Consider the following 24763-nt stretch of genomic DNA (forward strand, 5'->3'; position numbering starts at 1 on the left):
CTTGCTGCAGTTTTGATTAAAATCATTTTTCTCTGCTGCAGATCTACCAGTTGTATATAACCCTGGACATACCCCTGTGCATAGGCAGAAATCTACTTATCAGTGTACACAGAAAGCTGGCAATCAATGGTGGGGGGGGTTACAAAGCATTAGGACTACATGTCACGAGACAACCTAGTCCTCTAGTGATAATCTCCTGCTGATAAAACTATGATTTTATTAAAACTACAGCAAGCAGCCGAGTAAGTGATACATGGGTGGAATCAGGGTCTCTGCCCATACATCATGCTTCTCTCAGATTCAATAGCAAAAAAATGCTCACGGATTCCATTTTAAAGGGTTTTTACAATTGTATTAAGTTATCCTCTAGCCACAGGGTATTGTATTGACTGCTGTGACCTCTGCCAGGTCTACTTGATTGGAATGGCTTAAATGTGCGCCAAAACTGTGTCAAAAATTTAGGGCGGAATCTTGGGGTAGAGATTGGCATAAGGAAGAGAAATTGTCTAGCAAATTTATCCCACAGCATGACATCGATCGGTCATCAATATTCTATCCCCAGAGAACTTCTTTAACTTTTTTCTTGTAATTGTTGCTGTATTTTTTACGGAGTGCAGGGGTTAATTGTACTAGCAGAGCAAACTCATTAGTGCCTTCACTAATGACTCATGTGGTATTCATGATCCAGGGAGTATTGGCTTCACAGGTATTACTTCTTTGTTATCTTGTGAGTTTCTCTGTAACCCCATCCTCTCACCCCAGCCCATGTGGGCATCTAATCTGACAGCTGAGTGGGCTGCTCGCTTAATATTTAAGTGCACCGTGAATGACAGCGCATCACTGGGCAAAATGATACCTCTAGTGACAGAAGCCGGCGGACTGGGTAATGGAGCCTGATCTGGTAGGACAATGATAGGAACGTTTACTGGACGCCGCCTACGGTGGGAGGAAAAGGAGAGTTTAGAACAGTATTCTGCACATAAGTGACGTTTGCTGCACAGTCTAACCCCAAACTGCGTATTATGTGGGAGGTCACTTACTTATGTATGAAATGTAGCCCATTAACTACGTTATACAGTTATGTCATACTCACCACTGTAGGAGTTAGATGAGGTCTCTGCCATTTTCCCTGACTTGTATATCTCTAGGACACTTATTGGAAGCCACGATCAGACCCTCTTTCATTACAGCGGCTGTAGCTTTACTTGCTCTCCGTTCTTGCCTGCTGCAAAATAAGCAGATTTTGGGATGGATTCCCCATTTATTTCACTCCCGCTACACTGAAAGTGATGAATTCCAAAAATGTTGGCTTTTGTAAAAACGTATCCATTTGCCTTATTATCCTGTTATCCGCTGCAGATCCAGCCACAGGTAATATCTAATGTCCGCAGCTAATCTGAGTCTTGTGAATTCAATATTATAAAGTATTTTTTCTACTCCTAGTCCCTTCACTCACAATGTCCCTATGCTTCTCCACTAGGCCCTGTTTAGCCATTTTGATGCCAGGGATTTTGGGAACATTTTCAATGTACCTGGAAAAACAAAAACAAACTAGAAACATATATAAAATAAAGAATTATTTTTTTTTTACCATCAAAACCATATACAGTATTATCTAAAAGACCACACCGGTGACATTGTACTAATGCGGCCATGGTGTGTACACTTATGGAGGCCTTCGGCTAATTTTGATTTGAAAGTTTTTACTAAGGGGTTGTCTGGTAGTGGAATATTCCTTTGAAAGCTCAAGTGCCCAATAGAAACAAATTCTTTCCTTTCGGGCTGGCGCTGTTAAGTGATGTTTGTGCTGTGTCTGCCGGTTCTCACATGATTTATCATGAGCCTTTTGGCCAATTACCAGCCGCTGATGGGCTGCAGCGTTCTGTCAGAACTGTTTGGGGTTCAGGCCATCAGCGGCCACTGATGGGCTACAGCGCTCATGTGACATAAACAGTGTGCACAATACCACTTTTTATTGTTTACTTGCATGACTGTTACGTTTTTTGCTATTTCTGACCCAACTGGGGGTCTTCTAACTTAAACTAACAGTTTACTACGAGGATGAGAGTACTAGAGCCAAAGGGCCTGTTGTTTAGGACTTCTCTATGAACAGTGCGCTAAAGGTGCAGCATCAATAGTTGCACTAAAGAAAAGGGTAAGAATACCATGTCTGATCACATAGATCTTCCCTAAGATGGTACCTGCTGGCGACCACAAAGGGAAATTGAGAGAAATACAGAATATGAAGCTTCTCTAAAACACCCTATCTGCACCCACGATAGTGAAAGCCTTGTGTTCTATAGCAGCCCCACACCTAGAGTGACTACTGCCAGGGAGGTCTATTGCAGGGGTGGACATATCATTGGTGCAACTTGTCAGGTTGCACAGGGGCCAGGAGGTTAGGGGGCCCATTTCTACCTCCAAAGCCAGTGGAATTGTGCATTGTGATGAGCTCATGGGCTGCAAAGGGCCCATACACTGTTCTTGCACAGGGGCCCCCTTATGTCTGTGTCCACCAGTGGTCTATTGTAATATGTAATAAGCTTGTAAGTGCTGACATACAGTGTATCCTGTCTATAGAGATGAGGGTACCCTTGTAGATCATGTTGGGGAGTTGTAGTCACCCAACCATTGCAGCGCAGCATGGTGCAGACCACTCTGGACAGTGCACAGTCTCACAGCAGTCTTCAGACACTAATTCCTTTGTGCTATCCTTGCTGCTTGTTGTCATATTTTTTTTATATATATTGAAAAAGGCTTCTCTGAGATTTTTTTTTTTTCTTTTTATTCAGAATAAAGTTTTTTTTTTTATCTCTTTGCTCCTTCCTTGATAATTCTGCAGATCGTGCCTCCACCACAATCAGTGCCATCTGTCTACAGTACACTGTGATTACTGCCAGAGTCTCCCGCTTATAAGGTAGGATGGTTGTGTCTCACTAAGAATATCTCTGGGAGGAAAATATCTGCTGATGAAAATTGGGCTAAATTCCAGTAGAAAAAAAAATGGAAAAACCTTTCCTTTCCTTCACGCCTCACTAAGACTGTCCTTCCTTTTTTTTTTTTCTTTTTAGCTTGTGGAAAAAAAAATGGACTGTTTTTTCTTTAGTGTGCCGGATCCTATTTTCCATTTATTTTTGGCTCTTATGTCCATCTGTACAATTAATGTGGTATTAGTTTTTATTTTATCTTGTTTTTTTTTTTTCTCACATGCAAGCTTAAAAATATTTCTTGGTGTCTCCTACCCATTAAACAGTAAAAAAAAAGAAAAAAAAAAAAAAAAGAAAAATGGATGGCACATACTTGCCACCTTTCTATTTTTTTTTGCGGAGGCTTGACCCGCAAAAAATACCCAGACGTGTGAACAACCCCACGGATTATAATGGATGTGTTCTAGCCATCCAAAAAAAATGTTTTATTACTGTAATCGTGTTACAGATTAAATTTACCAATGCAAGTCAGTGTCCCAATAAGAAAAAAAAATGATTGCACAGAGATGTCATCCATGTGCTGTCCATATTCTACTATTTTAGGTGTAAAAGAAGCTCAGATTTATTTTCTTCAAAAGAGAAAAACCTATTGTACACATGGACCAAAAATGGATCCAGCATAGTGGGAAAAAAACACTGGACCATTTTTCGCATCTGAGAATAAAAAACTGATGTGTGAAATAGACCTTTGGGAATAGGCACATGGTAGTTTTTTTGTTTTTTTTGCAGATTGTGCCTGGAACCCTCCTGAAAAAACACTCACTAAACCCTAAAAAAAAAAAGAAACATATGTACTGCAATGTCAAAATGAGCGACTTGTTGTGCATATGTTTCTTTTGTGATTTCTTAATGTATGCGCGTATCATTCTTTTGGACCAGTCCAGCAACACCTTTGCAAAGCCAGCCCTGTCCTGAGAAATCAGTGTTTGAATGGATATACAAATGAGGTTGAAATGGCTTTTGGTGCATAGAAGCTCTTCCCAAACCTCTGTCACTCCATCTCTATTCTGCACCCAGCATTGCCTCCTGCTTGACTAACCACTTTTCTTGCTTCAATTCACCAAGCAAAGGAGCTGTTATTCAAGCAGGAGGAGGTACTACTGGGTGAGGAATAGAGCCGGAGTGACAGAGGCTTGGGAACAGCTTCCACGAGTCAAAAAATGTTTAATTCTCGTTTGCATATCCAGTCAAATCATGAATTGTCAGTAAAGAAGGAACCGTCCATGTAAAGGTATTCTTGGATTTGTCTTTGAAAGAGCTGCACGCGCAGGTAAATACTTTGGTATTAAAATCCTGGTGCGATTCCATTTACGTGAACAAAAATGTACAGTTTGAAAATGTATTTCTGCCGCTTATGTCCAGAATAATCTTGGACAAGGTTTATAAAACGAAAGAACTGTATAATTTGGAATACATCACACAGACCTGCTGAAGCACGGTCTGAATAGAATTTTATGGTACATGATTTACATCGTATGCTAATCCTACTTGTCTTGCAGCAACTGCAATGAGTCCAAAAATATAAATAGACCAAGTGCAGATATGTTGAATTGCAATATTCTGACATTCTAGTCTTTTATGCAAGTCCTAAAGCGCACCCATTAGGATAATTTCCAATATTTTTAAAAGGTTTACACCCCTCCCCAGCAACAAAAACATGTTTAATGTATGCGAATGCAATGCATAGTGTTGATAAAAGTATATCTGACAGCTACAGACCTAGTTAAGGTTCGGGACTAGCCCATAAGGGGAGGGGAAGCCCCAGTAAAAAGGGACGGCTTCCTGGTATGATGATTAGGGGGGATAGGGAAGTACAGTAACCAATGTCAAGTTTAAGTTGCAGTGGATGAGCCTCTATTGTTCAGGGCAGTGGGAGGCTTTACTGGGGTCTCTTTCTGACATTCCTGCAATGTCTGTAGTGCCTTATCCTCTGGCGTACAGGGGACGATGGACGTGGAACCGCATGAAGGGAATGTAACGGATACTGGGTGCACGGCTGGACGGGAAACTGTGTATGTATGTATGTATGTGTGTGTGTGTGTGTGTATATGTAATATATATATATGGGTAGTCCAGGAGGAATGGATTGTAATGCTGAAGATGTGCTGTACTAATGAAACAAGGACTAAGTATGGTGCCCAATACTGCAGGTTACAATCTGATTAACTTGAACTGTCCAGTAAACTTTTGTTGTTGAAATGAGCTGTATGTCCCCTGAGTTATGTGCGGCAGCTCCTGATTATGGAGGCCTGGAGAAAGCGGAGGCCTGCAGCCTACACTTGTGTGTGTGTGATGCACCCCACATCTGGTAGCACATTGGGACTGGGACACGATTTTCCTGTAGTGCCAGGGCATTATGGAGCAGCAGCTTGTCCACAGCTTTATCTGTGCCGCTCCTGGTTGTCTTCTACAGTATGTGACCTGATGAATTGCTCCAGTGTTTGCTGGGCGATCCAGAAGTCACAACTTAATGTAAGAAACCAAATGATGCTGTCATAGACTCGCATTGAGAGCTAAGTTGTGACCGTTACCTCTGACTTTCTGTCAGTCAGAATTTGCAGTCACAAGATGGCGGTGCGGGATCGGAGCGGCGCTGGGAACAGCTGAAGATGGTGGCTGGTAAGTATAAGACTAGGGTCAGGGAACGTAGATTAGTATCACCAATCCAGCCCTGAAATAATAAAAAAAAAAAACAACAAACTCTGGAGCGGTGCTTTAATAAAACTATCAAAAAGGTGTTGGCCATGCCCCTACCAGTTAGCCATACTTGCTCTGGCACTGAAGCTGCTTTATAGGAAAGAGCTTGTAAGCGCTGCGCCTAGGAAACCACCCACCTCTGATAAAGTGCAGTAGCAGACTGTAACCTATGGAACGGCCAGTAAACTGTACAAATAAAATTCCCTCCGTTTTTCAGAACAGAGAGGATTATTAAGAATTTGCAAAGTTGCTTGATTTAGCAAGAATTTTTGAAATTTTAGCTATTTTTTATGGTTTTGAAACTAAATTTGTCAGTGCGCCCTGACATCCATGAAGATGAATAATATTGGCATTTGCCAGATTGGGGCTCACCGTATGTGTAAGTCACCTGCTGTGATCAGATGTATTGTATATGGCTCCCATATTGGCGGTGGAGTGTAAGTAATCTACCGGGGTAGACGACAGAAGATCGGTTCATGCATTCCCTATATCTGTCTTTTATTAATGGAAAAGAGCGAATGTTTAGGGGTTTTCTCCTCTGACTCTGGAGCCTGGGGTATCCATCCTGACAGTGTGTGTGTGTGCGTGTGTCCATGGTGCGCCTCTTCAGCCCTTCACGCTCCCCTCTGTGGGAGGAATGCATTATGAATGGATTTGGGTTCTTTGAAAGCAGCGCCTTCCAAGATGTATTAATAATTCCACATGTTTTAGGGCCGCGCTTCATCCCGCTGCAGCAGACAGCCTCATTATTCTGTTATCAGGAGCTGACACCGCTCAGGTTGTCACGACAACCGTGCACCATTCAAAGCCGCTCTGAAAGGTTTGTACCTCAGGCAAGTGGGCAGCCTTGAGCACTGGCAGATGCTGAACCGCCGAGCCAATCACCGCCGAGCTGGGAAACCATGACATCATATTCCAGCCGGTCCCAGAGATTTAATACTTGGTTTGCAGTACCCTTCCTGCTTATTTTTCATGTGGCAGCAGAGCGGCAGCTGCTCCTGCAGGGTTAACCCTTACATTGCTGTGTGGGAAGGTCCTATCCTCTGCAGGACATGTCTTCGGAAACCCTTGTAGCGTAATGGTACATTTCATTATATTTAATTCTGCAGTAATTAATGACTAGGCAATCTACGATGTTCTGCGTCAGTTAATTGACTTTCAATTAAAGGGTTATTCCCAAAATAGTAAGTTATCTCCTATTGGTTACGGATTGCTGAAGGTCCGACTACTGGTACCACCAGCGATCCTGAGAGCCGAGCTATGGAACCACAAGAACAGAGCCGCAGCTGGAATGGAACTGAGCAGAGCAGCTCCATGTCCTCTCCATTCAGAAGGGGGCCAAGATCTGCTATTAGAATCACTGGGGGTCCCAGCAGTCAGACCTTCAGTAATCAATGGGGGATAACTTGGCTCTTTTGGGAATAACCCTTAGTTAAAAGTCAGTTACTTAAAGCAGAATGGCTCCTGCAGCTGTCATATTTGACAATCGACTTTCCAGCACTTTGTCTTTTGTGCATGCTACACTCCTAAAATAAATAACAAAAAAATACACTACCGGAACAGAGGTCAGACGGAACGCAAGAATGACTGTGTCCCATTATAGTGAAGGCCTCTGTTGGGGATTCAATCTGAATACCGTCTTTCTGAGCTTTAGATGGAAACCTAAACTGCGGTACAAAGTTTGGACAAAAGCGTGATGCACTTTATTTAGTAATCTGAAATATTAAAATGAAATTAGCACGCGGAATCAGAAATGTGAAACTTTGAACGCTGACCTCTTTTCTTGTAGTGTCCATTTTTTTTTTCTTTTTCTCTTATTAAACACAATAGCATAGTCGACTCTGAATAATATATTTGGAGTGTACAGATGAAAGCCTGTGCGTGCGTAGTGAGCAGGCAGCAAAATGCAATTTGAATGCTGCTTCTTGGGCCCTGTTCTTTGTGTCATTGCATCAAGGATTCTACCTGAATTCCCCTAAAAACTGGACTCAGTGGAGCCCTCAATGGGCCCGTAGACTGCAGTGACTCAAATAGGGTGCAATTGAACTCCGCTTGTTTTTTTTTCTCTGAAAAAACAACAAAAAAAATAACAGTTCATTTGTACTGTACTTGCCCTCCATTTGAGTTATTGCACTCTATGGCCCCATTGGAGGATCACTTGAATCCCATTTTTAGGGGTTTTCAAGTGGAACCGCTCCCCAGCCTGACTCACTGCAAAAATGCAGTGTGAACACCGCCTTACCCTCCAAATATTTGTTGGTACCTGTGCTCACTATACCTTCAACGTGGATGACATTGTATGAAATCTCATTCACTCAACTGCAGAGAAAAACTGCAGTGGAAATTGAACAGCGCTGCAGATTTGAAGTCTGCAGCATGTCATTCTTTAGTGCTCCAGGTTTGCAGCGGACTGGTTCCTCCAATAATCATTGCCTGACTTGATAAAGGTCCATGGACTGAAACCAAATGTCAGTCATTTCAGTCACTTGGAATGGAATTGGGCAAACTGTATTATTTTATGATTTTTTTTTGTGTGTTTTTTTTAATATGTTTTCTAATGTCTATATAATAAACGGTGGCCTCCTAGCACCTCACCCATTATATTCGGTCATCTGTCTGTATGCACACAGGCTGGCGGAAATGTTCCCGTTTGGAAGCTGTCCAAGACAGAGGCCAGAAAGTGAAAATAGTTCACCCCTAATGTTTTTACTTGTAAGCAATCAAGTTAAAGAGCTATACTTTATCATAACTATCTAATAGAAGAACACTGCCCTACAGTACAAGTATACTCCGCAGAAGGAGACTTGGACGCTGTATCTCTGTTGCTTTTATGCGTGCTATGCTAATTTTTAGAACGTGGTCTTCATTCTATGCAGGGCATCAACCCACATTTAAAGATATTTCTTAGCCATTTTAAACCACAAAAAAATAAATAAAAATGTTTTATTAAACCACCCCCACAGCTTTTAGTCACATCTGTTTTATAGCAGCATGCTTCACACAATGGCTGTCACGCCAACTCTCCGGTTCATGTCTTTGCAGTTGTATAACAAATGCAAATAAAATGACAAACGTTTTGAAACTTATATAAGTAACATACCGTAGATAGCCCAAATTAATTTATTTGTAACACTTTTATATACTCTCACTTTTTCTTGCTTAAAATAACAGCATTTAGTGCTTCCATTGTCTGCTGTTAGAGAGGAAAGATTGTATTCATAGAACGATCCCTGCTTTTCCATCTGGGAAGAGTATATTTTTAATGAAGTTCAGATTGCTGATCCTGGCTGTGACTTATAGGGGTAGAACACATATTATGTGAGACATTAACACCCTGACAGTTTTTGCTGTTTGTTAGTAATCTGTACAGAATGCCCAGTGTATCACGTGAGATGCAGCTTCAGCCTGTCTCCCCTGCCTTCTGCTTCCAATAGGTTTCTCCTGCTCTTACCAGCGGGAAGAAGGTTGAAGCTGTATCTTAATGGTGTGTACAGACTATCCCATGTCTCACGTGAGATGCTGCTTCATCCTGCCTTCCCTGTCTCCTGCTTGTCATTGACTGACTGCCATGCTAGTAAGAGCAGGAGAAACCTATAACAAGCAGGAGATGGGAGACAGGCGTAGGGCTCGCTCAGCACTAGTGAATAAATGGGACGAGTCAATCTGATAACAAAAATCTGATTGCACTCAGCCTACTGTTACACTATGATGCAGTGCACATCTGCAATTATTTTCTCATGCCGATCCGGCATGAGAAAAACAATCGCAGCATGCTGCGAGAATTCAATTGCACGCACTCATACAAGTCTATGGGTGCGTGTGAAACCTTGCACTGCAGTCGGATGTCACCTGAGTGCATTACGATTCCCGCAGATGCCGGCAATGGAGGGGTGGAGAGATTACTTTCTTACAAGATTACTTTCATGTGAGAGGATTGGAGCACCGAGCACTGACACTTGGCTCATGCTCACAGCAGAGTTTGAGCTGAGTGTCATTAGCATATCATATCGGATGCTCTCGCATCACATGCAATATGCTAGTGTGACCCCAGCCTTAAACCTCATCTCACGTGATATACTGGAAATTCTGCACATATTAAGATGAAACTTCGCCCTTCCTCCTGCTTGTAAGAGAAACCTATTGGAAGCAGAAGGCAGGGGAAACAGGCTGAAGTGGCATCTCATATGATATACTTGATATTCTGCACATAGCATTTGAGATGTAGCTTTAGCTTGTTCCCGCTTCCTCCTATCTGTAATAGCAGGAGACACCTATCAGAAGCAGGAGGCAGAAAAGATGCGTTAAAGGTGCATCAGATAGGATACAGGTATTGGTGGACAGCAGTCCTGTGTCACTGGCATTAGAGGAATCATTTGAACTTGGCCGACAACCCAGAAATAGAGCATCAACTGAAACAAGTATTCATTAGATCCTTTACATTATTCTTTATTAATATGTATTAGGCAAAAAAGAAAGATTTGTTTCATATTAGTTTTACCATGTCCATTCTCCTGGAAAGTGCCTTATTTAGCAGCCAGCCTAAGAATCTATTCCAAGGCCAATAATAGTAAAGGCAGCCATAGAGGTCTGGAGGTTTGGCTTCCGCTGCTGACATCCCATGTCTAACCTGTAATCTGCCAAGAAATTTTACAGTGAATTAATCTGAAGGTTTATGTGCAGCAGGGAATGTTTTGTTACCACAGTGAGCACCTGTGAAAAATTAATATCTTCAGCCGGGTGATCAGGCCTCCTCCTCGGGAAGTCTGCTTAGAACGTATGCGAGGTGTGCAAGGGGAGATTATACTATTACACAGGGAAATGGTACTGATACCATATCTACCACTGCGGGGGAAGCTTTTATATTTCCAAGGGCTTATGAGAATTGAGAGGAAGAACCTGATTGGTAGATATAATGAATAACCTCTTCATTTTCCCGCGTCTTCCTTTTATGTATAATGTGGATTAACAGAGGTCTTTACACATTGAAACTGAGGGGTTTTGACTCTTTGACTGAACGTTTAGGTTATGTTCACACATTGCGTTTTTTTAATGCAAATTTTCAGCTGTGTTTTGCAGTATCGGCAAAGTCTATGAGCTTCCAGAAATTTCATGCACACATCATGGTTTTTTTTTGACAGATGGAGCATGTCATTTCTTTCAGTGTTTATTCAGCGTTTTTTCACCCATTGGAAGTAATGTGTGGTGAAAACCCCCCCCAAAAAAAACATTAAAAAATGCACCAAAAATTCAGGTGTCAGGTTTTCAGCGTTTTTGGTGCATAAACCAGAATGAGATTTTTTTTTTTTCACTGAACTTTTACGTACATGCATAACAGAGACAAAAGGACAGTGGAAAAAAAGCACCAAAAAAAAACAGAAGCAAGAAAACAGGAACAAAAATCCTGAACAACCTCCTGGCAAGAGATCAGGTTTTGCTGCAGAAAATGAACACAGAAAAAAACATGATGTGTGAACATAGCCTTACTAGAGGACATAACTTTGACTCTCATAGGCCTTTTCTCACTTTCTTCTGGAGAGATGATGGTGACAGAACAATGCTATATGCTGTAGTACTATAGTATCGCATAGACTATATAGACAAATCTATTGGCTGTAGTCAGCTCTCCTGGATAAAGACGAGCAGCCGGCAGTAGTGAACATTGCAATTTATTACATAGAAATGAAAAGTATTTAAAGGGGGACATACACATTTGATATAGACTGACCATCATTCACTACATTGAAGACCTCCATACACATTACACTAGAGTCCTTCAATCTCAGTGAGTTCAGCTGACAGTGTAATGTGTAAGGGGGTCTCCAGACTCTCCCCCGACAGTTGTTCAGGTAGAGAGGGATCCGGCCTGCTGAACTTTTCAGCGGGCAATCCTACAGGTAGAAGTCTTCCAGCAGATCTTGTACACAACACAGAAGCTAAGCATTCCTGTGTGTCGAAGAGTTGGTGGGAGATGGTTCGGCAGCTATCTCTCGTGTATGGGGGACTTGGCGTAACCCTCACTTTAATTTTATACTTCGTAAATCAATAGTTCACTTGAAAACAACAAACTTTCTAATATATCTTATCAGATAAATCTGTTTATTTTTCCTTCTGGGCTGATCTTTTATTCTCAAAGTTGAAATCTGTTTTCAGTGAATACAGACTTTCTGATTACTGAGATAGGAGATGGCAGTTGGTGCCCATAAAGTTCTATGGAGAATTAACTGTCTTTTCAGAAGAACTTGCAGCAGAATATCTGGATCTAGCTCCTCCTTCATCTCCATAGAATTTTAAAAGCACCAACTGTAATCTCTCAGTAATGAAAAATCTGTCTTCATTGAATACAGATGTTACCTATGAATTGAGAGTGAAAAATGCATCTTGGAGAAGAAAGAAGCTGATTTCTCTTATTTAGATATATTACAGAGTTGCTCATTTTCATGTGTACTATCGATTTATGAAATGACAAAATGGTGGTTAAGCTTTAACTTATCTGCAGTGCTTGTTCACATGGGCACTCTACATCTATGTGGAGATCCAGAACAGGAATCCACCCCTTATAATAAACAGGAGGCATCAAGAGTCCTTTTCCTCTGAAGATCTACAAATGTACAAGTGGTTGGTATTAGTGGAAACATTAGTGCCCCTTGTGGTCACTTGATTAAATTGCCATGCAGTGCCCTGAGGAGCAGCTAGTTTACCCAGAGCAGGAGGAACCATCCTCATAATGTTGGATCCTTGAAAATTGACATTAAGGGATAAACTAAAAGTTCTTGTGGCATGCTATTCTCCTGAATCTGGATGTCTGTCTTCAGATTATTCTGTCCATCAGCAGTAGGGTGTTTGAGGCTCCTAGATGGTGAAGTCCTCCCATGATCAGTTCATCTTGAAGTCCTCAATCATTTGCGATGTCTCTGAATTTTTCAGCTACCTTGCTATGTCTATTGATCGGTAGATGACCACATGGCAGCGTGCACCTTTTATATACCAGTGAATGTTAATTGGATATCTCCTGAAGCATTTAGAAGTCCCAGTGGCAGCGATGGCCCATCTACAGTTTTCTGCTAATGGTCGAAAAATTCTGCAGAATCAAATAAAGGCTCTGATTATATCCATGAGGTTGGTGGCTGTTATTGAGTGTCTCTTCCCAGAAGCATCTGGCAAGGCCTATGGTCCAGAGGGGTTGCCCAGCTTCCAATAATGTACTTTTGAATTGTCTTTTCACATATATTTAGTTCTATATAAATAGGTAATGGCTGAAGCTGAGAGCCGCTCTGTACACTGGCATCTTGAGTATTAATGCACAGTCAACTAGAGTAAAATGCACTAAACCGGAGCTGGAAAGCTTAGAAAAGTGACGAATGTCAGTGTCTCTCCAGAGTTGGGAGATAACCTTGTGATTATGGAGGAAGACATTTTCCTGCACTTAGATAAGCTTGGATAGCTTTGGGTTTAATGTCTTTCTTGTATACATAAAGTAGAGCTACATACAGCAATGTTTCCCAACCAAGTGCTGTTGCTTTTACATTATTAATAGCAATGGTTCTCTCCTGGGAGCAAAGGGGAAAAATTATCTTGCTAGTAGTCTGTGTCTAGCCTGGCTAATACTCCTATTCATATTGCAAAATTCAGTAAATGGTCAGATGTTGACTTTTACACCAATCGTCTCCATAAAGAGCTCAGCAGTTCTGCCCACGTTGATGGCATAAGCTGCTCAGGGCGGCTGAGCTCCGTTATTGGCTGCAGCGCCAATGTAACTTAAGCGCTGCAGAAAATGGCAGACAGCGGGAGCAGTGGCGGTGATCAGTGCTGGACCCAAAACCCTTTTATAAGGAGACTCTGTAGCTCCATAACCGTATTAATGGCAAACTAATTTAGTCATACATTTCTTATAGAGAATCTGTCAGTAAGATCAACCCTCCAAAGCCATCTATATGGGCATAGGAAGCTGAATAAAATGATATCTGCGATCCAGTGTCTTATTCCAGAGAAATCAGCATTTTTCTTATCTGTAAATGAGCTGTTAGACTATGGGCCGAACACATATCTACATGAGAATCTGCCTCCAGAGATTGTTTTACATGAAAGGGGGTGTTACCAATGTGAGACAAGTATTCTATCTATCTATAGAATTGAACTTTGTCTCCTTGCAAACACATTTTCTCACAGTTCTGCTGTATTGCAACCCTGTCTGCCTGTAAGATGGAGGCTGAAGCTGAGGGGAACCTGCAGATGTGTTAGGTATAATCACACACAGCTCTGCAGTGAGATCAGGAGAGCAGAGAGCGGCCATCACACATCACACTGGTATCTCTCCATTTAATTTAAAATAGTCTCTGGAGGCAGATTCTCAGGGAGATCTTCGTCTGGCCCGTAGTCCTAAAGATCTCATTTACATATTAAGAAAAATGTGGATTTCTCTGGAATAAGAGGATCGCAGATATCAAGGTATCATTTTATTCAGCTTCCTATGACCTACATGCCCATATAGACGGCTAGGAGGGTGGATCCAACTGACAGATTCCCTTTAACGTGGGGCAGACAAAACTGTCAGAGATCCTGAGATGCAATTTAGAATTGCAAAATACTTACTCACCACTACACAAAGTCTCATTTAGGTAGAAATTGGTGAACAATTTTCCATGGGGTTTTCTTTGCTACAATGTATAGCTCACTGCAGAGTGTCTTTTCTAGCGCACATACTCTTAGAATGTGTTAATTGTGTTACTCCTTGTTCTATAATGTTATGTGTGATTTTTGGGAATAAATAATGATTTTCATGGCAATGTGGCTGTTCATGGTATTATAAACTATTCCTGTATCTCCAGTATAAGGTTACAAATGTTTAAAGTTGGTTAAGTTGTACCTGTGATTTCGGATGATTTTCAGACTTTGCTGTCATGTGTGTATATGAGGAATAACACAATCTTTTGACATCATATGATTTGTATTCTGTATTTTATCACAATTCTAAGCTGTGTGCCTGTGAATCCAGCACCAAAATGAAATACATTTGCTGAAAGCGGCCCATGTCTGGCTGATGCTTAGTGCTCCTTGACATCCCACTCTGCTGATTGTCCATCTTGCTTTGATCAAGAAGACTGACTTTTTTTTAAATAATTGTTCAGGAGGTAGGGGGAGGAGGATGAGCAGTGGCTCATAAGTGGAGAAAGAAGCATATTTCTCTGATAAGATATTTTATGTGGAGTACCACAAGGCTCTGTCCTGGTCCCTGTGTTGTTCAACATCTTTATCAATGATTTAGATGAAGGAATTGAGGGCAATCTGATTAATTTGCTGATGACACAAAGCTAGGAGGGATAGCTAATACTAGAGAAGAGAGAGAGGATTCAAAAAGATCTAACCAAACTGGAACTGTGGGCAGCAACTAACAGAATGGTTTTAACAGGGAGAAATGCCAAGTCCTACATCTGGGTAAAAAAAATGCAAAAAGCATATACAGATCCAATCCAAGTGGAAGCCACCAGAAGAATGGTCAGGTCACTTCTAGCTGCTTCACGGCTTTTGAAGCCAGAAGTGGTTTAAAGACGCTGAAAATGACTGAATATATACACAGCAAGTCGTTTGGACATTGCAGTGCACATGTTAATTATTTTTAACATTTACTGGGTGCTTTTTCAGGCAGGGTCCAAGCTTAATCCGCCTGAAAAAGGCGGTGTTTGCATATATCCATAGTGAAAACGACTTCTGTAAAAGTTTGCCCATGTTTCTTTACGTGCGTTTTTGTTTAGAGGTCAGGTAGGAGTATGCTCTCTAAATGTGCTCTTAACTTTTGTAAAGTCCCATCTACTAGACTAAAACGGGATGTCCTCGATCAGAACAAATCCCTAAAATATCGCCAACCCATGAAAAGTGGTAAAATTGTAATTTTCCCAAATACTTGCCATTAAAATTCTGCTATAGTCTTGCACAATCTTGAGCCTTTACTTGTGCTTTAAGGGCACAGTAACTTGTGATTTGTTTCTCTAGGGGTGCAGTAACTTGGGGTGCATTACCTGAGCGGGTACGGTGAGGTGTGAGGATGCATTAACTAATTGAGTCACTATGGGCAAAACAATGTAAATCGGTTATGATTGCACAGGTGGGGTACTTTATCGTCTGTTTGGCCACTATGGGGACATTGTCACTGCTATGGGAGAACTGTAGCTTTTCTGAGGACACTGAAATGACTATGGGTCTACTGAAGTGGCTGTAAGTACTTTGGGGGGTATGTGCGGAGCTACCATATTGGCACTGCTTGAATCTGGGACCATGCCTATCTACAATACGCTGGGCCCACTAGCAGTGTGTGTTGGGAATTGATATTACATTTGACTACTTTTTTCTATAGTTTTTTTAATAAATGATGTGTAGACTGTTCAGATAATGTTTTAGCCTTCTGGTATACAGTGGTCCATAAACTCCCCATCATGGCCACTACACAGAGTACGGAACTGTGCAACTTCTAAGGGTGAACTGCAGCCCCCGTCATTCAGCTCATCTTCATGGTTGGCAGGAGTATGTCCCCAATGTGACTGATGCTGTTGGCTTCCTTCTTGGTGTTCACAATATTTTGCGATACACATGTTCCATGATGCCTCCTTTTTAGCTGTTCTGCACAGTTTAGTAGCCCCCATTTTACGGCACACGATTGATCAAGTGCTTTCCTTCTGGTAGCGATGGGTTTCTCCTTGCTGCTGCTTTGCCCCCTTGTAAAACACATGATTATTGATGTGTCTGTCATATATTGTCATTGTTAGATTGCATCGTGAACCCCTTGTACTGAGCTTATGTGACGTGAGTGTCCCTGATAGAAGGGCAGCCTAAGTCATATGACCTCGAGTAACAGCAGTGTAAAGTATAGAGCGCATATTTAAACGTTTTCATTACTGTTGGTCAGAATTGAATTCAAAGGGTTTTCTGGTTTAGGAAAAAAAAAAAAAAAAAAAAAATGATTTAGGCTATGTGCACACAGTGCGTTTTTGGTGCGTTTTTTTTTTTCCTAGCAGAAATGGGCAAAAAACACATTGCAAACCTTATTCCATGATTTCCTATGACATTTTGCAAGTTCTGTGCACATGATCAGGATTTTTCCTGACTGAATTTCACGTGCGGAAAAAGAAGCATCATGTCCATTCTTTGTACGTTTTTCCTATACAATGCATTGGAAAAAACATATGGCAAATCCGCAGGCAAAAACGCATCAAAAACACTGTGCATTTTCCGCAGTGTTTTTGCGGCCAAGAGGTGCAGAAACACTTCAGAAATTTTCTTGATCGTGCGCACATAGACCAGGGGAAGGTGTGTGAAGCTAACCCTAACCTCACCCCACCAACATTGCAACCAATAGGTGAGCTCAGCAGCTCTGCACATGCTGCTGAGCTCACTGATTGGCTGCAGTGCTGTCGATGTGACCTCAGGAGCGGCGGCAAAGATTCGGTCTGGACTTGGAGAGGGTGAATAAGGCGACGTTTAGTTTAAAACAAATTGCAGCCAGAGGACAGGGGAACCCCTTTAAGGAAAAAGGAAATATATGTTTTACCTACTATGTATGTATGATGTAAAGGATCTTTTGTGTAAAGCGCTGCGGAGTATGTTGACGCTATGTGTATGAAGATTAATATTGATCGGTGGGCATGCATTTTTTTAATACATTCTATACACTTGAAAATGAGAATTGTAAAGTGTTTGTCCCCATGTGCTGCAGGAACCTGTGCAGTGTGGGCACTGAGCTGGGGCAGCGCCAGGCTGGGCAGGTGCGGAGCGCTGCAGGAACCTGTGCAGTGTGGGCACTGAGCTGGGGCAGCGCCAGGCTGGGCAGGTGCGGAGCGCTGCAGGAACCTGTGCAGTGTGGGCACTGAGCTGGGGCAGCGCCGGGCTGGGCAGGTGCAGAGCGCTGCAGGAACCTGTGCAGTGTGGGCACTGGGCAGGTGCAGAGCACTGCAGGAACCTGTGCAGTGTGGGCACTGAGCTGGGGCAGCGCCAGGCTGAGCAGGTGCAGAGCGCTGCAGGAACCTGTGCAGTGTGGGCACTGAGCTGGGGCAGCGCCGGGCTGAGCAGGTGCAGAGCGCTGCAGGAACCTGTGCAGTGTGGGCACTGAGCTGGGGCAGCGCCGGGCTGAGCAGGTGCAGAGCGCTGCAGGAACCTGTGCAGTGTGGGCACTGAGCTGGGGCAGCGCCAGGCTGGGCAGGTGCGGAGCGCTGCAGGAACCTGTGCAGTGTGGGCACTGAGCTGGGGCAGCGCCGGGCTGAGCAGGTGCAGAGCGCTGCAGGAACCTGTGCAGTGTGGGCACTGAGCTGGGGCAGCGCCGGGCTGAGCAGGTGCAGAGCGCTGCAGGAACCTGTGCAGTGTGGGCACTGAGCTGGGGCAGCGCCAGGCTGGGCAGGTGCAGAGCGCTGCAGGAACCTGTGCAGTGTGGGCACTGGGCAGGTGCAGAGCACTGCAGGAACCTGTGCAGTGTGGGCACTGAGCTGGGGCAGCGCCAGGCTGGGCAGGTGCAAAGCGCTGCAGGAACCTGTGCAGTGTGGGCACTGAGCTGGGGCAGCGCCAGGCTGGGCAGGTGCAGAGCGCTGCAGGAACCTGTGCAGTGTGGGCACTGAGCTGGGGTAGCGCCGGGCTGGGCAGGTGCGGAGCGCTGCAGGAACCTGTGCAGTGTGGGCACTGAGCTGGGGCAGCGCCAGGGTGGGCAGGTGCGGAGCGCTGCAGGAACCTGTGCAGTGTGGGCACTGAGCTGGGGCAGCGCCAGGGTGGGCAGGTGCGGAGCGCTGCAGGAACCTGTGCAGTGTGGGCACTGAGCTGGGGCAGCGCCGGGCTGGGCAGGTGCAGAGCGCTGCAGGAACCTGTGCAGTGTGGGCACTGAGCTGGGGCAGCGCCGGGCTGAGCAGGTGCGGAGCGCTGCAGGAACCTGTGCAGTGTGGGCACTGGGCAGGTGCAGAGCGCTGCAGGAACCTGTGCAGTGTGGGCACTGGGCAGGTGCAGAGCGCTGCAGGAACCTGTGCAGTGTGGGCACTGGGCAGGTGCGGAGCGCTGCAGGAACCTGTGCAGTGTGGGCACTGGGCAGGTGCAGAGCGCTGCAGGAACCTGTTCAGTGTGGGCACTGAGCTGGGGCAGCGCCGGGCTGGGCAGGTGCGGAGCGCTGCAGGAACCTGTGCAGTGTGGGCACTGAGCTGGGGCAGCGCCAGGGTGGGCAGGTGCGGAGCGCTGCAGGAACCTGTGCAGTGTGGGCACTGAGCTGGGGCAGCGCCAGGGTGGGCAGGTGCGGAGCGCTGCAGGAACCTGTACAGTGTGGGCACTGAGCTGGGGCAGCGCCGGGCTGGGCAGGTGCAGAGCGCTGCAGGAACCTGTGCAGTGTGGGCACTGAGCTGGGGCAGCGCCAGGGTGGGCAGGTGCGGAGCGCTGCAGGAACCTGTGCAGTGTGGGCACTGAGCTGGGGCAGCGCCGGGCTGAGCAGGTGCGGAGCGCTGCAGGAACCTGTGCAGTGTGGGCACTGGGCAGGTGCAGAGCGCTGCAGGAACCTGTGCAGTGTGGGCACTGGGCAGGTGCGGAGCGCTGCAGGAACCTGTGCAGTGTGGGCACTGGGCAGGTGCAGAGCGCTGCAGGAACCTGTTCAGTGTGGGCACTGAGCTGGGGCAGCGCCGGGCTGGGCAGGTGCGGAGCGCTGCAGGAACCTGTGCAGTGTGGGCACTGAGCTGGGGCAGCACCGGGCTGGGAAGGTGCGGAGCGCTGCAGGAACCTGTGCAGTGTGGGCACTGAGCTGGGGCAGCGCCAGGGTGGGCAGGTGCGGAGCGCTGCAGGAACCTGTGCAGTGTGGGCACTGAGCTGGGGTAGCGCCGGGCTGGGCAGGTGCGGAGCGCTGCAGGAACCTGTGCAGTGTGGGCACTGAGCTGGGGCAGCGCCAGGGTGGGCAGGTGCGGAGCGCTGCAGGAACCTGTGCAGTGTGGGCACTGAGCTGGGGCAGCGCCAGGGTGGGCAGGTGCGGAGCGCTGCAGGAACCTGTGCAGTGTGGGCACTGAGCTGGGGCAGCGCCGGGCTGGGCAGGTGCAGAGCGCTGCAGGAACCTGTGCAGTGTGGGCACTGAGCTGGGGCAGCGCCGGGCTGAGCAGGTGCGGAGCGCTGCAGGAACCTGTGCAGTGTGGGCACTGAGCTGGGGCAGCGCCAGGGTGGGCAGGTGCGGAGCGCTGCAAGAACCTGTGCAGTGTGGGCACTGAGCTGGGGCAGCGCCGGGCTGGGCAGGTGCAGAGCGCTGCAGGAACCTGTGCAGTGTGGGCACTGAGCTGGGGCAGCGCCGGGCTGGGCAGGTGCAGAGCGCTGCAGGAACCTGTGCAGTGTGGGCACTGAGCTGGGGCAGCGCCGGGCTGGGCAGGTGCGGAGCGCTGCAGGAACCTGTGCAGTGTGGGCACTGAGCTGGGGCAGCGCCGGGCTGGGCAGGTGCAGGTATGTGTCTTTAGCCCCTGTGGCCACACACAGTGCAGGCTGACTGGTATTAGGGAAAGCATCACATTTTTAAGCTCCCTCCCTCTCTCGCCCTGAAAGGCTTCTATGCACTTCCTGCTTCGAAACAAAAGATTTGCCTATCCCAGCCCTCCTAGTGCTATTAGTAGTATTATTATCAGCCGCCTGGTAGCCAATCCGGGCCGGGGAACGCTGGTGACATCATGGGCTAGGGAACAGCAAGGAGGCAGCTGAAGCATCCAAGCCACTAATGTGAGCACTGGAGGTCAGGAGCTGGGAGGAGGATGGCAGCATTTCTGCAGATGGACTGATCTAGGGCTTCCCTTTCATCAGGAGCTCTTGCAGCTGTAGGGGCACTAAGGACACAGCATGCCAGGGTGTGTGCCAGGTAATGCCATCTTCTTTATTCCTAGGGTATCCTGCTGCTGCCCATGCTGCCTGGTGTTCAGCTGTGCTAGCAATGGCCTGCTCTGCTCTCCCCCAGCTGGCGCAGCCCGCAGACCTGTGTGTAGTATGGCATCCTATGCAGGTTTCCCCTCAGATCTACGATCTGTCTATTCAGTATCTGTGTCTCATTACAGTACGCTGCACCAGATGATGTCTCCTGTATGGGTAGAAGGCTGGTGTGGTGGTATATCTCTATATGTCTGGAGGGATGGGTCTTTGTATATCTGTGTACACCCTGGTATACAGTAGCTGGAGAGCTATATATATGGGTATTATCATTCACACATTGATGTATGATGGCGCCACACATGTCAGCACCACTGTGATGATTGACTATGTAAAGGGACCTCAATCTATTCAAGTCCCCTCACCGTCTCTGCTATAGTCATGCGGTGATTCATTGATAATTGCTGTATGATTCAGAGAAATATTAGGATTGAATAAAAAAATGGAAGAAGGGGGGAAGCTTTGTGTGCAAAAGAGCTTGCAATCGCTGCCATCTGCCGTGTGGTGCTCTGCTGGTGAGGGCAATAAATCCACTTTGCATATATTATCTTCTACCCCTTTTGTGCTCCCTGTGCAGACACCTGCTCTTCTGCTCCTGTGACTGGGAAGCTCAGTAATAGGCCCATATGCATAGGAGGCTTTGTCCGAGCCTGGCTGCCCTGCTCCATTGGCTGGGCTGTCATTATACACACGCGGCCTTCTCTCTGTCATCAACCTGCCACCGACTCAAAAGATTTCAGCTGTGACAATTGTTGTCCTTGGGACAATTGTGCCAAATGCGCCTGCTAATCTGCGGGACGTCTTCATGCATACAAATCCTGCAGATGTTCAGTGTCTGGCAGCTTTTACTACTTATTTAGCAAAAAACTGAGACCTTGTGTTTTCTTTACTTTTGCTTTTCATGTTGCAGTTATATTTCCAAAGAGGAGAGAGCCCCAAGGCCATATAATACGGGAACAAGTCTGAGATTAAAAGTCCCATTTTTCTTTTTTTTCCATTATCTGTCATATGTGGTGAACATGGGGTAAGCGGCAGAGCGAATCAGAAGAACTATACTACATTCCTAATGATCTTGGAGATAGGAATACCCCTCTTAAGTGTAATAAAAATATTCCAGCTGTCAATGACTTGACTTCATTTAGAAATATAACTCTACATACTATATGTGACATACAGTTATTTCATGCCACAGGTATTAACCGTAATAGATTTACCATTTTGCATCACGTTAAGTTGATGGATAATCAGCACCATCACTATACACTTCAAGCTCTTCCCAGCCTGTAAAGGCTGATAACAGGGAACAATAGGCTATATTTAATTTCCCAGCTAATGAAGATAAGTGAGACTTCATGTTTAGTGTCAGTTTTATAAAATCTGTAAAAAGTGTATGACAATGAAGCTTTCTAATAGTACCTTTAAATTAATGCCAGTGGCTGCAATACTTCAGTACAGTGGGGGAGGGAACAAATTATTGTATCATTCAATTTTTAATGCAAAGCTTAAATCTAATTAAAGGATATCCAAAACTGACCCCACGGGATCTTCCATGATTTGTTCATACCAAGTTAAATTTCATATATACAGGTGCATCTCACTACATTAGAATATCATCAAAAAGTTAATTTATTTCAGTTCTTCAATACGAAAAGTGAAACTCATATATTATATAGAGTCATTACACACAGAGTGATCTATTTCAAGTGTTTATTTCTGTTAATGTTGATGATTATGGCTTACAGCCAATGAAAACACAAAAGTAATTATCTCAGTAAATTAGAATACTTTATAACAACAGCTTGAAAAATTATTTTAAAATCTGAAATGTATGTTCAGTAAATGCCCTCAATACTTGGTCGGGGCTCCTTTTTCATCAATTACTGCATCAATGCGGCGTGGCATGGAGGCGATCAGCCTGTGGCACTGCTGAGGTGTTATGGAAGCCCAGGTTGCTTTGATAGCAGCCTTCAGCTTGTCTGCATTGTTGGGTCTGGTGTCTCTCATCTTCCTCTTGACAATACCCCATAGATTCTCTATGGGGTTAAGGTCAGGTGAGTTTGCTGACCAATCAAGCACAGTGATACTGTAGTTTGTAAACCAGGTATTGGTACTTTTGGCAGTGTGGACAGGGGCCAAGTCCTGCTGGAGAATGACCTTTCCATCTCCAAAAAGCTTGTCGGCAGAGGGAAGCATGAAGTGCTCTAAAATGTCCTGGTAGACGGCTGCGCTGACTTTGGTCTTGATAAAACACAGTGGACCTCCACCAGCAGATGACATGGCTCCCCAAACCATCACTGATTGTGGAAACTTCACACTAGACCTCAAGCAGCTTGGATTGTGGCCTCTCCACTCTTCCTCCAGACTCTGGGACCTTGATTTCCAAATGAAAATTGGAACTCTGGGACCTTGCGGAGTGTCAGTGACTGCCTTCTGGACATCTGTCAAGTCTGCAGTCTTCCCCATGATTGTGGAGCCTACTGAAACAGACTAAGGGACCTTTTTTAATTTCTTAGGAAGCCTTTGCAGGTGTTTTTTGTTAATTATTTTAATTTACTGAGATAATGACTTTTGTGTTTTCATTGGCTGAAAGCCATAATCATCAATATTAACAGAAATAAACATTTGAAATAGATCACTCTGTTTGTAATGACTCTATATAATATGAGTTTCACTTTTTGTATTGAAGAACTGAAATAAATTAACTTTTTGAAGATATTCTAATTTTGTGAGATGCACCAGTATATAGTGAGTCTTTGAAAAACATCAGCTGACGTTGGAGCGATGACGACGATGAAAGGGAACATTTTCCTATTGAATTTTTAAATAACTTAGCCCCATCAGGCATGCCAGGTCATTGCCTTAGACTTAAGGTGGGCAGCATTATTATGTAGTTGAGAAATTTGCATACAAAACGAGGACTCTGCAATGGTACACGATTAGTTGTAACATCATTGAATAGAAATGTTCTTGAGGCAGAGATGTTAACAGGATCAGCTGAAGGTGATAAGGCATACAGAGAGCTTTCCACGCCATCTGCCCTGGGCAGTTCACTTTTTGAATTGGTGAACATCTCTGTAATCTTCTCAGTTTTATTTGTTTTCCGTAATGCCATTTACTAATTTATTAATTATGACAACTTAGTTGTTTATTGTGTAAAAACGCTGAAAGTAAATAGACATAGGTAATTTGAGTTAGTTTTTATTATGTAGAGCACACTTTTATAGCTTCCAAAACTTATTTGTTTCGGAACTCGGGCTGATAATAAATATATTATCATATAATATAAAAAAAAAAAAATCTGCCACCTTTCCCTGTACTTGAAGCGTCTTCTTACCATGTTGATGTTGTATATGTGGGATGTTATCAGTGATGGTCCTTCTCATGGGACGCTTAGAAACCGGTGTGCTGTTGGGTAGTAATTAAAGTCACATTATGCGGATAAGGAACACTAGTGGGGTGATGACCATGCTGTAGTGATTGATGAGGATCACATTGATCTGGTTGCCTGCTCCCGGCGGTAACGTTGCCTCCTGTACAATGGGAAGCCCGTAGTGATGGATCTTATTCCATGGTGGTCTTCCTTTATTTATATGGCTTATTCACAAAATGACCACTTCTTTCGCGTATAGGTAATGACAAAATAGCCAATAGCCTATCGGATACCTGTGCCGTAATAAATTGCTTTCTCCTGTGAGTTGTGATTCCTTGTGGTCTTTAAAGACCACTCAGAGCATAGCCCCTACTTTTAGATTTAGCTCTTGCGTTCTGTGATGGCTTTACCTGGAATCCGATGGAAAACCACTGATGACATTGCAGTGCATAGTGCCACATGACCTACTCCACTCTCCTGTGCCCACCGTAACAGATCCCGCAAATCATTACTAAACAAAAGGGGTTGTCCAAGTTTTAAAAAAGAAATAGGTAACCATAGGGTTGCAGCTGTCTAAAATAATAAACCTCAGATGTTACTCATTTCACACTCCCCACCCCCCCATCTCCAGCACTACCTTTCCATCTCTGCTTCTGATCTATGTTGACCGCCAATCACTGGGCTGCACCTCTCTGCTGATTGTATATAGCATGGGTTGGTAAGCGCCAGTGATTAGCTGCAGCGGTCATGTGCACTGTATTTGTGACGTCGGCAAAGACTGGAGCAGCAGCAGAGAGGTAGCGCTGGA

General features: G+C 44.8%; 1 protein-coding gene across 5 annotated transcripts in view; it reads left to right on the plus strand.

The window, feature by feature from the left end:
• Window positions 1-24763, plus strand: part of PAK3 (p21 (RAC1) activated kinase 3) — a 199028-nt gene that overhangs the window by 59352 nt on the left and 114913 nt on the right. Inside the window, exon 1 of one of the 5 annotated variants that reach the window (XM_073641131.1) lies at window positions 20314-20509. The exons of 2 other annotated variants lie outside the window; for them this stretch is intronic. The gene's annotated coding sequence lies outside the window, so the exon portion shown is untranslated. Of the gene's footprint in view, window positions 1-20313; window positions 20521-24763 lie in introns of those variants that run through there. 2 more of the 5 variants (XM_073641127.1, XM_073641132.1) reach the window with 2 other exon arrangements.

The sequence above is a fragment of the Phyllobates terribilis genome, unplaced genomic scaffold, assembly GCF_046119375.1.
Source record: "Phyllobates terribilis strain yellow unplaced genomic scaffold, ASM4611937v1 Scaffold_7__3_contigs__length_470593459, whole genome shotgun sequence".
NCBI lineage: Eukaryota > Metazoa > Chordata > Amphibia > Anura > Dendrobatidae > Phyllobates > Phyllobates terribilis.